The 16,042-nt window shown below is 37.2% G+C and overlaps 1 long non-coding RNA gene across 6 annotated transcripts in view; it reads right to left on the bottom strand.

Moving 5' to 3' along the window:
- LOC140611654 (uncharacterized) overlaps positions 1 to 16,042 on the bottom strand; it is a 151,334-nt gene that overhangs the window by 62,822 nt on the left and 72,470 nt on the right. Inside the window, exon 3 of one of the 6 annotated variants that reach the window (XR_012012743.1) lies at positions 6,633 to 6,795. The exons of the other annotated variants lie outside the window; for them this stretch is intronic. This is a non-coding gene — a long non-coding RNA (uncharacterized lncRNA). The remainder of the gene's footprint in view (positions 1 to 6,632; positions 6,796 to 16,042) is intronic. 6 annotated transcript variants of the gene reach the window in all.

Here is a 16,042-nt window from a genome sequence, read left to right as displayed (position 1 = left end):
TGGAGGGGATGGGGTAACTGGGTGATGGGCACTAAAGAGGGCACGTGATGAGATGAGCACTGGGTGTTATACTATATGTTGGCAAATTGAATTTAAATATTAAAATAAAAAATAAAAACGAGAAAACTTTTTAAAAAAAGAAATATGACAATGAAATGTAACACATGATTCTGAACTGCCTAATTTCTATCAGGACATTATCAAGATAACTGGCCAAGCCGAGGACAAGATAAGACTCATGTATCAATATTAGTTTCCTCTGTTCGGTTGACCTGTGGTTACGTAGGAGAAAGTCTTCATGGGAAACACACACTTGAGCATTAGGGGGACATGGCAATAGAGCATCCACGGGCAATTTACTCTCAAAAGGTTCAGTAACGAACTACTTTGGACTGTGCTTTCAACTTTTCTGTAAGCTTGTGATGATTTCAAAATTTTTCAAAGTTCTTGCAAAATCAGCTATTTACCAGCACAGGTTGTTTTAAAAACAGATTTCAAACTAGATAATACTATTGAACCAATGGAAAATTTCCTGAATTTAATCTTTGCACTGTGACTATAAAAGGGAATAATGTCCTTTTGCTAAGGAGATTCACGTGGAAGTATCTTGAGGTAAAGGATCGTGATGTCTGACATTTATCTCAAGCAGCTCCGAAAAAGACATTAATAATAAAAATGCACATGCACATACAGAGAGAGCGGGGAGTCCAAGTGTGACAATGCTAACAACTGGTAGGTCTAGATGAAGGATGTATGGGAATTCATTGTACTCTTTCGGAAGCTCTTTAGGTTTGAGATTTATTTTTCAAAGACAACTTTAAAAATAAAACAAAACAAAATCGAAATCATGGGGATCATGATTCCCAATCCTAGCTGCATAGCTGAATCCCCAGGAGAGCTTTACTAACTAAAGATTCTTGACATACACTCCAGTCTTACAAATCAAAGTCTCCAAGGGTTCTTTCCACCTGCTAAGTTTTCAAAGTTTTCAGGGGTTTGAATGCACCACATCCACTGACCAGCATCTGGGACCCATTAATCTGTTCTGTCGCCCTCATTTTATAAATGAAGAAACTGAGGCCCCAAGAGGTGAAGGGACTTGCTTCAGGTCACTCTGATAGGTAGTGGCAGAGAAAAGACCAGAATCGGGCTCTCCTGACTCCCAGTTCAGCTTTCTTTGATCACAATTCATAAATGGTTGACTCTCAGTAGGATTGTTTTTTTTAAAAAAATCTTGATCTTCAAAGCTTTCTCAACTTAAAATGCTGTTGTATTCAACCCCGAAGCTTCCCATGGAGCTCGGCAATGCAGCTGTGACTGTCCTCAGAGCTCAGGGCTAAATTGGAGACCTGGTCTTTGAAAACGCAGACACTGGCTTGTAATCATACTTTTCAAGTCAAAGAGTCAAGTCTCTTAATGTTTGCTGGAGTTTATGGGTTTCAACCCTGAAGGAAATAAAAGCGGTTGGAAGAAAGAATTCGGGGAAGCAAGTAAAGAGCCTTTGTTGATGGAGATAATTTCTGATGAGGCCTCAACTAGCTTGACTGAACCATTACCCCTCCCCTCGTCTCTAGAATGCAGCAGCAGTTCTGTAAAACAAAGAAATCATGCGGGGTTTGCACCGGTACAGTATGGGGAAATCTCCCCGTGCTTCCGACCAAGCACCTCTCCTTAAAAGAAAAAGGAAAAGGATAAATTATATCAGGTTATCCTTTTTATTCCCTTTGCTGAGCCAGTTCCTGCTGCACTGAGGGAACCTTATAATCAGATTTGTGCAAGTATTTTTGTCCGGGCATGCTGAGCTTTGTCAGCATAAAATGTTTATAAACTGCTAACATACAGGGTTGTGGGTTGTTGGTTTTTTTTTCAGTCTATTTGTATGGTTTCATTTAATTTCACTTTTCTCCACCTATAGACCAACTATTTCATTCCCAGACAGAGAAAAGAAAAAAACTACTCACCTTTGAAACCCACTATCCTCCCATCACACAAAAAATCGGGAGATTAGAGAACACAGTTAACATGAGTGTAACTAAAGGAATCAAACCCTGCTTCCTGACAGCCTAAGTATGGAACTCACAACATTAGAAGATTTCTACCCAATATGGATGCACTTAACATAATCTACTAAATAAGATTGGTAAACATTACCTCTGAGCCAGAAGTAAGGCCACCAGCCTATTCCACTGCCTATTTACCCAGCCATGCTACGATCTGCTAGTAGCCACGCTACTATTAGGTTGGGATATTTAAGGCTTGAGACTGGAACAGTGCCATTCCTTCAGCCAGTGATAACCTACATTTCCAAAAAAGTATTAAAATTCAACCAAATCACCTTCCAGTCATGCAGGTCAGAAGCCTAGGAGTTACCTCTGACTCCTCTCCCTCTTCACTCCTATGCAATAAGTCTCCAAGTGCTTTTCCTTTCTTCTTGGGTCCATCCTCTCCCTTTTGTTTCCAATGCTTGGGCCAATCTCTCAATGTCTTTGTCTTAAACATTTCCAACAGTATTCTGATTTGTTTCCATGTCATTGATTTCTCAGTTTTCCATCCATTATTTTACAGTGCTACTAAGTTAGTTTCTTTAAAAATATAGAATTTATTATGCTATATACTTACTCAAAAGTCTTCTGTGGTTCCCCAAGGCCCTAAAGAATAAAGCCCATCTATTGGCATGGCTTCTCTAGCACCACTCTACCTTTCTACCACATAATCTTCTTTACCTGTTTACGTAACGTGTTCTATTCACACACAAGAAATTATTCATTTCGTGCGTATGTGCTTTGGCACTGCTAGTAACATGATGGACTAAGATGATATCAATGAGCTCACCTTAGAAACTCATAGAAATTCTGAATAAAATAAAACACACACAAACAATTCAAATGCAGAGTGACCACAAAAGAAATCAAAGGTGCAGATTATAGAAACAGAGAGCAATGGTAAATCTAGTACAATAAGCAGAGGATGATGCCCAGAAGACTTTCCACTCCAGACAAGAGCTTGAGAGGGTGGAGACTTTGGTTCTAACATCTATATGTGAAAAAATAGATGGATTCTGGCCTGTTAAAAAAGGAAACTGGCTAAACCCTGAATAAATTGAATAGCCTCAAAGATCTGGCCCGTCTATGGAAATGAGACCTCTGACCTTAGCCAGAGAAAGCTGCAAGGAAGACTGCCATTCAATGGGCCCATTGGGAAAGTAGGGAGGAGTAAGGGTAGAGGCAAAAAGATTCCAATCAGAACTCAAAGTCTGAGCCTCATGCCAGAGGGGCTTGAGTCTAAATATGTATTATCTGTGTTATAAAGAAACCCCAAAATAAAAATTAGTCTATGCTGTTAAATCCATTGAGCCCAGACAGACGCAAATGGAAATCCATTCAGTGAGAATGCTTCCACATTTCAGTGCCCATAGAAACATCCTAGCACGACCACACCACCAACAGAACCCACAGAAGATATAAATTTAAAAAAAAATGACAGATCCCAAGAAAAAAAAATCCACATGACCCAGGGAAGATAGAACAAACAGGAGAGCAGTTCCCTAAATACTACAGATACTAGAACAATCTTATAAAAGGGGGAAGGAGAGGATACAAAGTTCAACCGGCCCTCAAGGGACTAGTCTTAGAAACCAAAGACTATCAAAACCAAGGCAACTACTCTTTGCAAAACTGTCTCATTGAGGAGCTACATACTACCGTGATGTGGCTTCTGACTGTACATTTCTTTAATTCTCGGTTCTTTTCAGATTATCTACTTACATACTAAATACTACCCGCGCATCATCAATAGCTTCTTGCTTCCATTTGCAAATACTCTCCATTCACCCTATAGAAGCCAGTATAGCGTAGTGCTTATAATATCTGCAACTAAAAGTCCTGAGTTTATCCTGATTCTTTCTGCCACTTACTGGCTATATGACCCCAAATTCACCATCCTTTTTTCAGTTCCTCCTGCATAACAGGAGGACGATCGATCGCTTGTATTGAAGAGAATTGATGAAGAGACCCAGTGAGATAGCACTGTAAAACTCCTAGCCTAGGGCCTGGCACAGGGAAGTATTAAACAAATGTTATTCATTATCATTTAGGCTAATTACCTTGCATGCATTATTCTATATCCTTCAAACAATCTTGTAAAAAATATTATTACCTCCCTATGACATATTGGGAAAGTGAGTTCATAGATGTTAAGTAACTTGCCTGAGGTAACACTGCTAATAAGAGGAGAAAGTAGAGCATGAACCCAGAAGTCTTTGACCCCAAAGCCTACATGTCAGCTTCTACGTGATATTGCCAAGTGTACGTAGGACCCCAAAATGTTCACCCTCAACCAAGAGCCTTACTATCTGCTAACTCCACTGATGAATTGCTATGTGTCTCAATGTAAATTCACTTCTTTACTGAACATATTTATTGTGCTTCCTATACTCTAAGCACTGTGTAAGGTGCAGGAATTACAGTAGGGAATAATGCTACTTGCAATCTAGTGAGGTGATCAAACAGTACCTAAGTAAAAATGTGTGTGTGTGTGTGTGCACTTGAAATCATTAAAAAAAAAAAAAAAGCTTTGTGAAAAAAAAAATCATAGGGTGCAGAGAGAGTAATAAGTGGAACCTACCGTAGTGAGGATATAGTGGAAAGGCATCTTCTAGAAGCTAAAATTTAAGCCGAGTCTGAAAGTCCCCAAAGGAGCCAGATGTAGAGTGAGTAGGAGAGTAGTGTCCAAGGAAGGGCATCATGAGCAGAGGCCCTAATGTAGAAATCACCCTAGCACACTGGAGGAATTGAAACAAGGCCAAAGTGGCAGGAGCATAAAGTGGAGGCCAATCAGAGGGATGAGGAAAAAGAAGGATCCCAGGGGCTGGTCATGGGGTGAGTGATGGAGGCATCGGGGAGGAGGGTCGTGTTGTGAAGTTGTTTTCAAGGACAGTGGGAAAGCATGGAAATTCTTTAAATACAAGAATGACATGTTCTGATTATATTTTTAAAACATCCCTCTAACTAGAGAATGAACTTCACAGATAAGAGGCTGTACATAAAGAAACCATGTAGGAAACTATGATAATATGTTCATAGGGCAGCATGGCAGCAGAGAGGAGTGAGCAGACGGGAGACACACTTTCCAGGGGAAATGAAGACCATTGCTGAGAGATTGGACAGATTCTGGTAATAGGCTCACTCACTCAAGACTTAGCCTTATGACTCTTGAGTCCCTGCTTAGTCACTGGATTAGCTTCTTCTGGACTCTGCACCAGCTATGATCGGGGACAGGCACCTGGGCCAGAATCAGAACTAGCCCTTGGAGAACCTCTGGATGAGGCCAAACCCAAGGACAACATTGACGACATTCCCTCTACTCAACCTCCCGCACTAGAGAATGAGCCTCTTGCTGAAAGAGATTTTCATCTTGTCTAAATTGTAACCCCGTATCAATTAACAACGTCTGTTACGTAGTACATGCTCAATAAATATACTTTCAATTCAACTAAGTTTCTCAGGACTAAAATCAATGCCATATGACACTGAAGGGCTGTCTCTTTTCTCCCTTATCCCTCTTCATTTGTTCCCTTTCCTTCTCCATGTTCCTTTCTCTTCCACATAACTGGTATTTTTTTTTTTTTACTTGCTGTCAGACTTTACCATTCAGAGACGACCAAAACAAAAGGAAAAAAAAATGGTACAAAGAGAAAATCAGCAGTTCTGTTCAATAATAGCCAATTGTTTCCCTGACAGCATCCAGACAAATAGTCTAAATCACAAATGCATTTGTGACCCTCGTTTTGGAAGGGCTGCTCTAATCTTAGCGACTGGAATTGAACTTCAAAAATGGGTATCAAGGTCTTTGGGGGGCCCTCAATTTGCTGTTCCAACACCCCAGTGGCTGAACTGCTACCATCCTTTTTCATTCGCTTAATAAAAATAACAAGAAAAACCATAATAGCCAAATTTTTCTCTCAAATGCCAATGTAGAGAGCAATCATTCCCCAACTTCAAGGCAGTAAAAAGGCTAGTTTGAACAATGCTTTATTTTTACCTCATTTATTTCTCAATTTTTATCCCTAGATTAGCTATATACTACAGAAGAGGAGACAATACTTCAAGCTGCAGAGTAGTTTAAAGTTGCAAAGCAGATTAAGGAAAGAAGTCTGTATAATCACTATCAAATCCCTGTGTCCATCATCCTCCTCTTATGCCTTTATGTAAGAAAGTCAAAAGGTAGCTTAGATTTAAAATTAAAAAAAAAAAATCACAGCATGACTGCAGATGGGTTCTAGGAGCTCCTTTTTAAAAAACAGCAGATCATGAAGCGGCCCTCATTGGATAAAATCAACTTTGGGTAAAAATTCAGCTAAAATGGTATGGAGACTCAAAGGTTATTATCAATTTATTTCACACTATGATTGCTTTCAGGTTTTTGCTAGACAAAATTTTCAAAAACGTGCAAATTTCACAGTTCTCCATACACCCCTAAGCACTAATCATGCCTAGGTACAAGATGCAGATGTTTTGTAAAAGGGCTAAAAATATATTTCTGTAAATATTGTCCCTTGGGAATATCTTTTATACAACTCAGTTTGAATGGCTTATATGATGACACAACTAAATTCTTCAGCTAAAGATGCTTACATATTTATCGTCTGAATAATGAAATATTTTAATGGCGATAGTCTTTGGGTAGTGAGTGTTTCAATGAATAATATACGTTGTTCTTTCAAAAGAAAAAGTTCTCACGTGCTCACATGAAGAACTGCCTTCTTCATTTTATTCCAAGGTCAATTTAATATGCACACTGAAAATTAAATATAAATAAAATGTAGTGACATATACTTACTGTTCTTATACCATATAAAAATCACATTAATGTCAAATGACAAACGATGTTGTTTTGCTGACTAAATGGCAGGTTTAATGAGAAAGATACATTTTTAGGCCTAGTTCTCATTCATTGTGTCTACAATGTAACTTCAATGACAATAATGCAAAGAATAACTTTTTTTTCCAAAAAAAGTTATCAATAACCTAAAATCTCTGTGTCCTATTCTAGGATATTCAGATCCCACCTTTACACAAACCAGCAACTAAGAAAAGAGGCACTTTTGGTAATTCTATAGAGATATCTTTTTTCCTTAAACATAAGATTAGACTTGTGGCATTATTAAAATTTGAACTGTAGTTGGCATCTGCTCCAATTATGGCAGGAACCAGGAAAAGAAATTTCCTTATTTGTATGTATATGTGTGTCTACATATGTACTTATATACTATTACACTTAACTTCTAATAAATTCTTGCAGAACGGTGTGAACAAAGATGGGATCCACAGAATACATTCACCCCAAACCATAATATGTCACAAATGTCTTTGGCACAGACGCTTTTGAATTTGCTGCCTGCACTAAAACCTGCCACATTATAAACATAGTTGACCCTACAACAACAGCGGTTTGAAATAAGCAGTCCACTTATATGGGATTTTTTTTACAACATAGTACTATAAATGTATTTTCTCTTCCTTATGACTTTCTTAATAACATTTCCTTTTCATTAGCTTACTTTAAGAATACAGCATATAAGATATCTAACATATATATTAACACATAAAATATGTGTTGTTTATGTTATTGGTAGGGATTCTGGTGAACAGTAGACTCTTAGTAGTTAAGATTTGGGGGATTCAGAAGTTGCACACAGATTTTCAACTGTGCAGGGGGTCAGTGCTTCTAACTTCATCATTGTTGACCCTTGAGGGTCAACTGTATTTATCCACTGTTTTTCTGTATTTGAACAACTGTAAAAAACAAAACAAAACAAAAACAAACAAAAACAAAAACCCTCCATGTGTACAGTGTGCTAAGACACTATTTAGCTTTTATATGGTATGAAACACAATCATAAATATACACACAGGCAACAACATCACCTGAAACTTACTTTGTCCAGAATGTCTATACTAAAATTTAAATTTATAATCCAAATAAAACCCTAAATTTACAATATCTCCTATGGGATGTCTAGGTGGTTCAGCCAGTTAAGCATTCAACTCTTGATTTTGGCTCAGGTCATGATCTCAAGGTCATGGAATTAAGCCTTGAGTCGGTCTCTGCCCTCAGCAAGGAGTCTTCTTCAGATTCTCTCTCTTTCTCTGTCTCTCTCTCAAATAAATAAAATATTTTTAGAAATTAAATTAAATCAAAAATCTCCTACATAACTCAGATACCCAAGAATCCACTTATATCACACACCACTTTGATAAATACTGGTCTTTTAGAACAAAGATAGTCAACATCTTTTATCTCTTCATTCACACATACTGGAACTGTAGTATTCTTAAAAGGTTCCCGAATAATTAGGTTATTTCCCTGTGGCTCAAAAAGCCTAGTTGCTGAGAGAACTGCCTTTCTGAACAGCCTCCTGTAGCTCCCCAATGAAATCCCAAGCTTCCTCCTGAGGCACAATCACCAGTGACACAAAGGGGGCCATTTTTCTAGTAACCATGCATGCTGGAGCCAACCAGAATTGAGAATTTGATCCAAGTGTTCAATAGGAAGCTCAGGGACATATATTCTTTGCAGTGAAGATTGGTTCTTCTTTGCAGAAAAAGCCACGTTCTTCTACCAAGCATTCAGAACCAGAGGGACACACAAGAAAATGGAGGGAACGCCCACCTATAGAGCTTCATCAGTCATTGTAGGTGACAACTATCAAACCCAGGTCATCCCCAAATCTAGCTAAAATTGTCAGCCACCTCCTGTCAGGGAATCCCAGAAAGTCCATCGGGAAAATCAGTAGTTTCTTTTACTTTGTGAAATCCTCCAAGTGTATCATTAAGGCTCCAGAGGAGAGATTCAAACTTAAGGTATTTATTTTCTTTAAAGAGTTTAGGTGTGAGATGCCTATGCACTGAGGATGAAAGGTTGCATTTATAATTACATAAATTGTGAAAAATTACTGTTGTTCAGAGGCTGGCAGTAAGTGTGGATAAAAGGCTAAGGTAAGTTTTTCTATCCAGAGGTTATTTAATTCTTTCAGCGCCCCTCCCACCAGCCCAGCTGCCGCAACTCCCCCCCCCCCCCCCCGCCCACAGCTTTATAAATTCTCAAATTAGAGAGTCTTAAAACAGAAGCTTCTATTTTGGCAAAGATTTATTAATATTATTTTATGCCCGGTTTCTCATACCTGGGATAGTTACACATAATGTTTTAATCCTGGCTTGTAAAAAAAAATATTTTAAAAGATGAATTCTTTACACTTGTATCATGTATAATATAATTATAGACTACAGGGTGCTATTTTGGACATCAGGTACAGAGTTTTGTCTTAATCATACTGTTCAGTTCATAGCACATTATTAGCACTGGCCTGTACAAGGCACTACCTTCTTTTATTTCACTCCCTTTTAATCCTATAACCCACTCACATTCCTCTCTCTCTCCCGTTAGCCAACAATTGTAATGTGTTTGATATGTATCTTTCTGTGCATGTGCTTATAGCATGTATATTGTTCATTTTTTTCATGTATTTTATTCTATAAGGTACTATATATTTCAGTCTGGCTATTTCCTTTCTAAGGAAGCAATGTATTGCTTTTTTCTTTTATTTTTTTTAAAGGATTAACCTATTTTAACAATCATTTGATTCTGACTGCTGCTTAAAACTTACTCTGTATATATTCCCATCATGTTTCCCCTACTCCCTATTCCCATGAAAAACTCTTTACACCACTGCAATGAACCCCCTTATACATGTACGCTTATGGATTAGATGACTATAGTGTCCAAGGTAAGTCACTTCTGAGAGCAAACGGAGGCAGTGTTACTTGACCTGCTCAGGAAAGCCAGGTTGTGTGATCATTCTGCTTATGGACCTACGCAGGACCCTTTGGGATCTATGCCAAAGAACAGTGTTCAAATACTCTTTTTTTTTTTTTTTTTTTTTTTTTTTTAGTGTTCAAATATTCTGATCTAACTACTACCAGATTGCTCACCGGAATACAGTATTAGTCTACATTTTTGTCAGCCCAGACACAATTTCCATTTTTATATTACTTTCTTTGTAATATTGCCTACATACGTGTTAAGATGTTTTTAAAATTATGGAATGTTCTTTTAAAGCAATGTCAAGCAAAACTAAGCCAAATATCTAAACAATTTTAAAGTCATAAAAAATAGAGGAGTCTGAGATATAGCCAGGAGCCAAATGAATTCTCAGAGCCATACATGCATTTCTTTGCACAATTGATATTCTCTGCACAAAGGTGTATTGATAAAATCTTATATATCAACAATACCAAATCTTTTCTTCCATGAGGATACACTTGACTATATTCACATTTGGAAATACTAAGATTATTTGTCTAAGATTCATAATATATGCCCAAAAGCTGTGAAATCATTTCTTTACCTCCCATTGAACACCACCCAACAATGTATTAGAACACTAGCTTTGAGGGGCACCTGGGTGGCTCAGCCAGTTAAGTGTCTGCCTTCTGCTCAGGTCATGATCTCTAGATCCTGGGACCGAACCTCATGTAGGGCTTTCTGCTCAGCGGAGAGTCTGCTTCTCTCTTTCTCTCCCCCTGCCCCTCACCACTGCTCATTCTCTGTCTCTCTCTCTCACTTAAATAGTTTTTTAAAAAAATACACTAGTGGGCAGCCCAGGTGGCTCAGCGGTTTAGCACAGCCTTCAGCCCAGGGCATAATCCTGGAGTCCCCGCATCGAGTCCCACATCAGGTTCCCTGCATGGAACCTGCTTCTCCCTCTGCCTGTGTCTCTGCTTCTCTCCCTCTGTCTCTCTCATGAATAAATAAATAAAATCTTAAAAAAAAAATGAACACTAACTTTGAAAAACATTGCGATTTACTTCAATATGTAAATACACCATGCATAAGCCATCCTATATAAGAAAACCTTCCAAGCTACTAAAGTACCCACACTTCACTTTAATTCTAACTATACTTCCACATGTGATTCAAAAGCACAGCCAAGTACAGAAACAACTGTTTTAGAATACTTTCTCCGTACCACCATCCCACTCCACCCTTCTCTATTTTTATGGCTTCCTTGGATAAGGATTTCGTTTGCCACCGTTTGTTGTATGGAATCTATGAAATACAGGAATTTTTGTATACAAATCCAAGACTTGCTATAGTGTAGGGTTACCATGAAATCTGGAATTACTGGAAATGTGTGAGTTGTTCATTGAAAGTGTTATAGACTCAGGTGAACATAAAAAATGTCAAGGTCCAGCAATATAAATATTAAAGTGTTTCCTGGTCCCCTGAACACTTTGACATATGGTGGGTTATGATGATGCGAGAAAGTAAGTAGAAGAATGTCAGAGAAGATATTGAAATATTAGGATGTATGGCATCTTGATAAATGTTTCCTTCTTTGAAAAAAACCTGGAACATGATGTATTATGATTGGTGCACCAGTCATCATGGAGGCAATGACCTCTCTTACAGTCTGAACCAGACCAGCCTCTCTTCTCTATATTATTCAGAACCTTAAAGGGCCATAACAGCTACTATAAGAGGGTCCAAGCAAGTATGAAAAATAGGTATAATTATAACATTTGGCAGTAGCAGGAAAGACAAAATTTTGCTCCTGCTTTGCGACACTAAAAAGAAAATCAGATATTGTTTGTTTGTTTGTTTGTTTGTTTGTTTTTTTAATATTGCTAAGTAATGAAGCCACAGCATCCTCTCCCTGCTTCTCTCTCTCATCCTGGTTACACATCCTTGACCTCCGCCTTATCCTTCGCATGCTTCCTTTTCATTAGCCCAAATCACAATGCCACCTTTTAGGAGCAGCAACTTCTCTGAGTGTGGATGTAGTTAACAGCAGAAAATAAAGTCTTTGTGAATGGACAACCTTTGCCATTTCCATTTCTAGTTATCTAGCACTAATACAGAAAAAGTATCGAGTTTTCATTTTGTACCCAGATGCTACTTCAAATTTTCTTTTTAATTCTAGCAGCTTTTGCTGTGCCTTGCTTTGGTTTTGCCCTCTCTCATTTTGTTATTGTTATACCGTCTATACTTTGCTTTGGATTTTGTTCGTTTGTTTCAACAGGGCACCTTGATTTCTCCAGATACGTTATTTGCCCAGAGAGATGGCTTTTCTTTTCCAGTTTACGTTCATGTTTTACACTGCTATTTGTCCACATTTGCAAGCCCCTCCAAAGCACTGTTGAATAATATGATGATAGCAGCAAACTCTGTTAGTTCTTGATTTTGATTGAAATGGTTTTAGTGGCTCCATATCTATTTGGAGGTTTTAGCAAATATAATTTATCATATTTAAGTAAAACCCCTCCATTACCTGTTTAGAAATGACCGCTGACCTTCCATATCCCTTTTCAGCATCTATCAACCTATCAGTGATGTGCGTGAGTGGCTTACCCAGGTTGGGGAGACCCAATTGTGAAATCCCTTCTCAAATTCATGCAGTGTCATCATGTTGGCTAATGGCTAAAGCATTTTTAAATGGCAATGGTAGAAGTATTTGCACCATGGAAATCAACAAATGCAACAAATCAGGGGGTTTTGTATTTTGGAAAGTTGCTTCTTAAACATTTACCACACACCACAGGACATGATCATTTAGACTTTCTCCTTTGATTTAATTAACTTAATCCATTCATTTAACAAATACTTCTTGAGCAGACACTACATACCAGGTGTTGTTCTAGGTACTGGGGATAGAGCAGTGAAAAAACTCCAAAATTCTTTCCTTTGTGCAGCTTAACATCTAGTAAAGTTTATATTCTATGATGTGAACGAACGTTGACAGACCTCCTGGTATTAAACTATATTGTTATTATGGAATAAACCTTAGTTGGTCAACAGGGTATGTTATTTTCATGTAGTGCTGAATTGAATTTTCCTATTTAGGATGCTTGCATCTATATCCATCAGGGATAATAGTCTTTAGTTGAGGGCTTATTTTTGTATTATGTTCATCAGGTTTTGCTATTAATGTTATTCCATATGCATAAAATTAACTGAGGAATTTCACTCTAATTCTGAGATCTGGAATAGCATAAATAACATTGAAATCATCTGTTCTTTAAAGGTTGGCTAAAAACTCAGCTGTGAAACCATCTGGACCTGGGTGCCTGTTTTGACGGTGGATCTTTAATTGCCCTTCCAATTCCTTCTATGGCAATGTGTCCATTCAAACATTTTATTCCTTGGCATAACATACCTTTTGATAAAAAAAAAAAAAACAGCCATTTTGTCTAGATTTTCAAATGCATCACCAAAGAGCATCACTAAATATTATTTTATAAATTTTTAAGCCCTTCCATATCTGTGTTTGATACACTTTCTATATTTTCTCTCTTACTCTTCATTCTAGCTTCTGGAGGATTTTATCTATTTGGTTAGCCTTTCCAAAGAACTAGCCCTTGGATTTATCTTATTTTCCACTCTGTTGTTGTTGTTCTACCTCAGTTTCAGCTTCTGTCTTTATTATTTCTTCCCAATATCTTTTGGTTAATTTCATTACTAATTTCTAAATTTCTAAAACTGTATGTCAAGTTACTTTTCTAATTTCTAAAACTGTATGTCAAGTTTCTTTATTCTTAGCATTCCTTAATAATAGTGGCATTTAGTGTCATATGTTTTCCTCTTATAATTTCAATTGTAAGCAGATTAATTGAAATTAATTTTTATTTCAAGACAATTTATAATATCCATTTGAATTTCTTTTTTATTTCAGAGTTAATTATGGGATATTTCTTAATTTCAAGTAGTCAATATTTTTTGCTCATCTTTTTTTTTTAAGATTTTATTTATTTATTCATGAGAGAGAGAGAGAGGCAGAGACACAGGCAGAAGGAGAAGCAGGCTCCATGGGAGCCTGATGTGGGACTCTATCCCGGGTCTCCAGGATCACACCCTGGGCTGAAGGCGGCGCTAAGCTGCTGAGCCACCCAGGCTGCCCACTATTAGATTTTTTCTTTTGCAGTCACGTACACAGTTTTTATGAATTTTCCACGAATGTAAAAAATTTAGATATTCCACAAGTAGATTTAAAATGTGAGAGTGTTATGAACTGAATTGTTTCCCTAAATTTCATAGGTTAATGTCCTAACCTCCAGTGTGACTATATTTGGAGATAAGGACTTTAAGGAGGTAATTAAGGTTAAATGAAGTCATAAGGGTGGGGCCCTAATCCAACAGGACTGTTGTCCTTAAAGAAGAAGAAGAGATACCAGGAGCTCACAGAAACAGAGAAAAGATCGTGTGAGGACATAGCAAGAAAGCTGTTATCTGCACCAAGGAAAGAGACCCCTAGATAAATCAACTTGCCAACATCTTAGTTAGACTTCCAGCCTCCCAAACTGTGACAAAATAAGTTTCTGTTGCTTAAGCTGCTCAGTGGTATTTTGTTATGGCAGCCCTAGATGTAAAGTATATAAAGATAAAGACAAATTTATTAATTATAATTACCTAAAGGATGCAAAAATATTGATTCAACAGGGCACGTGCACCCCAATGTTGGTAATAGTATTATCAACAATAGCCAAATTATGGAAAGAGACCAAACGTTCATTGACTAATGATGGATAAAGAAGCCATGGTCTATATAAATCTAGTGGAATATTATTCAGCCATGAAAAAGAATGAAATCTCACCATTTGCAATGACATGGATTATGCTAAGTGAAATAAGTCAGTCAGAGAAAGACAAATACCATATGATTTTACTCTGTGGAATTTAAGAAACAAAACAGGTGAATATAGGGGAAAGTAAAAAAAGAGAAAGAGAAAGAGAAAGAGAGAGAGAGGCAAACCATAAGAGACTTTTAAATACAGACAACAAACTCAGGGTTAATGGAGGGAGGTGGGGGGGTGCTAAATGGTGATGGGTATTAAGGAGGGCACTTCTTATGATGAGCACTGAGTGTTATATGTCAGTGATGAATCACTAAATTCTACTCCTGAAACCAATATTATACTATATGTTAACTACCTAGAATTTAAATTAAAACTTTTAAAAAACTTTTTAATTATATTATTTCTACTTTGTTTCTTGCTTACTTTAGGGCTACTAGATTCAGCCCATTTTGCATGAGGTATATGGAAATTTCACATTGTGACTATATATTTATCAGGTTTTCCTTGTAATTCTAACAGTTTTTGCTTTATTTACTTAAATGTTTTGATATTTAGCACTTACAGATCTATAGTTTACTCATAAATGTTTCCTTCCATAATTGCACAATATCCCTATTTATCCTGTTACTATTTTTAAATCTTGTTTAGTGTGCTAAACTTTAGTTTTATTTTATTTTTTATTTTTTTATTTTTTAAAGATTGTATTTATTTCTTCATGAGAGGCTCAAAGAGAGGCAGAGACACAGGCAGATGGAGAAGCAGGCTCCATGCAGGGAGCCTGACATGGGACTCGATCTCGGAACTCCAGGATCATGCCCTAAGCCAAAGGCAGATGCTCAACTGCTGAGCCACCCAGGCATCCCTAAACTTTAGTTTTATTAAGTATGGCCTAATATTAACATTGACACTACTGTTTTCTGTTTGCTTTTTCCTTTATCCAGCTTACATTTTGGAAATTTTTTCTATCATTCTGCTTTAAGTGTTTATCTTAAAAACAATATATTTTTGGATTTTGTTTTCTAACCTGATACAACTATCTTTGATAGCCTATTTATATTTAATTTGCTAGGTTTTATTTTTTCATAACATTTGATATTCATTTAATTTTGTTGCTTTTTTCCTTTCTCTGATTTTGAGCTAATTTAATGAAGTTGCTAGTCATTCATTCTTTTTCTTTTTATTCAGACATTTTACTGTGCACTTTACTTCTACTAGGACAACTTTACTTCTTAAAACTCATAATATTCCAATTATTATCACCAGTGAGATGTTATTTTTTTTAATTTTTATTTATTTATGATAGTCACACAGAGAGAGAGAGAGAGGCAGAGACACAGGCAGAGGGAGAAGCAGGCTCCATGCACCGGGAGCCCGACGTGGGATTCGATCCAGGGTCTCCCGGATCGCGCCCT

Source organism: Canis lupus, chromosome 20 (assembly GCF_048164855.1).
Source record: "Canis lupus baileyi chromosome 20, mCanLup2.hap1, whole genome shotgun sequence".
Classification (NCBI taxonomy): domain Eukaryota; kingdom Metazoa; phylum Chordata; class Mammalia; order Carnivora; family Canidae; genus Canis; species Canis lupus.
The sequence above is the reverse complement of the archived record's forward strand: the minus strand, read 5'-3'. Positions and strand labels throughout refer to the sequence as shown.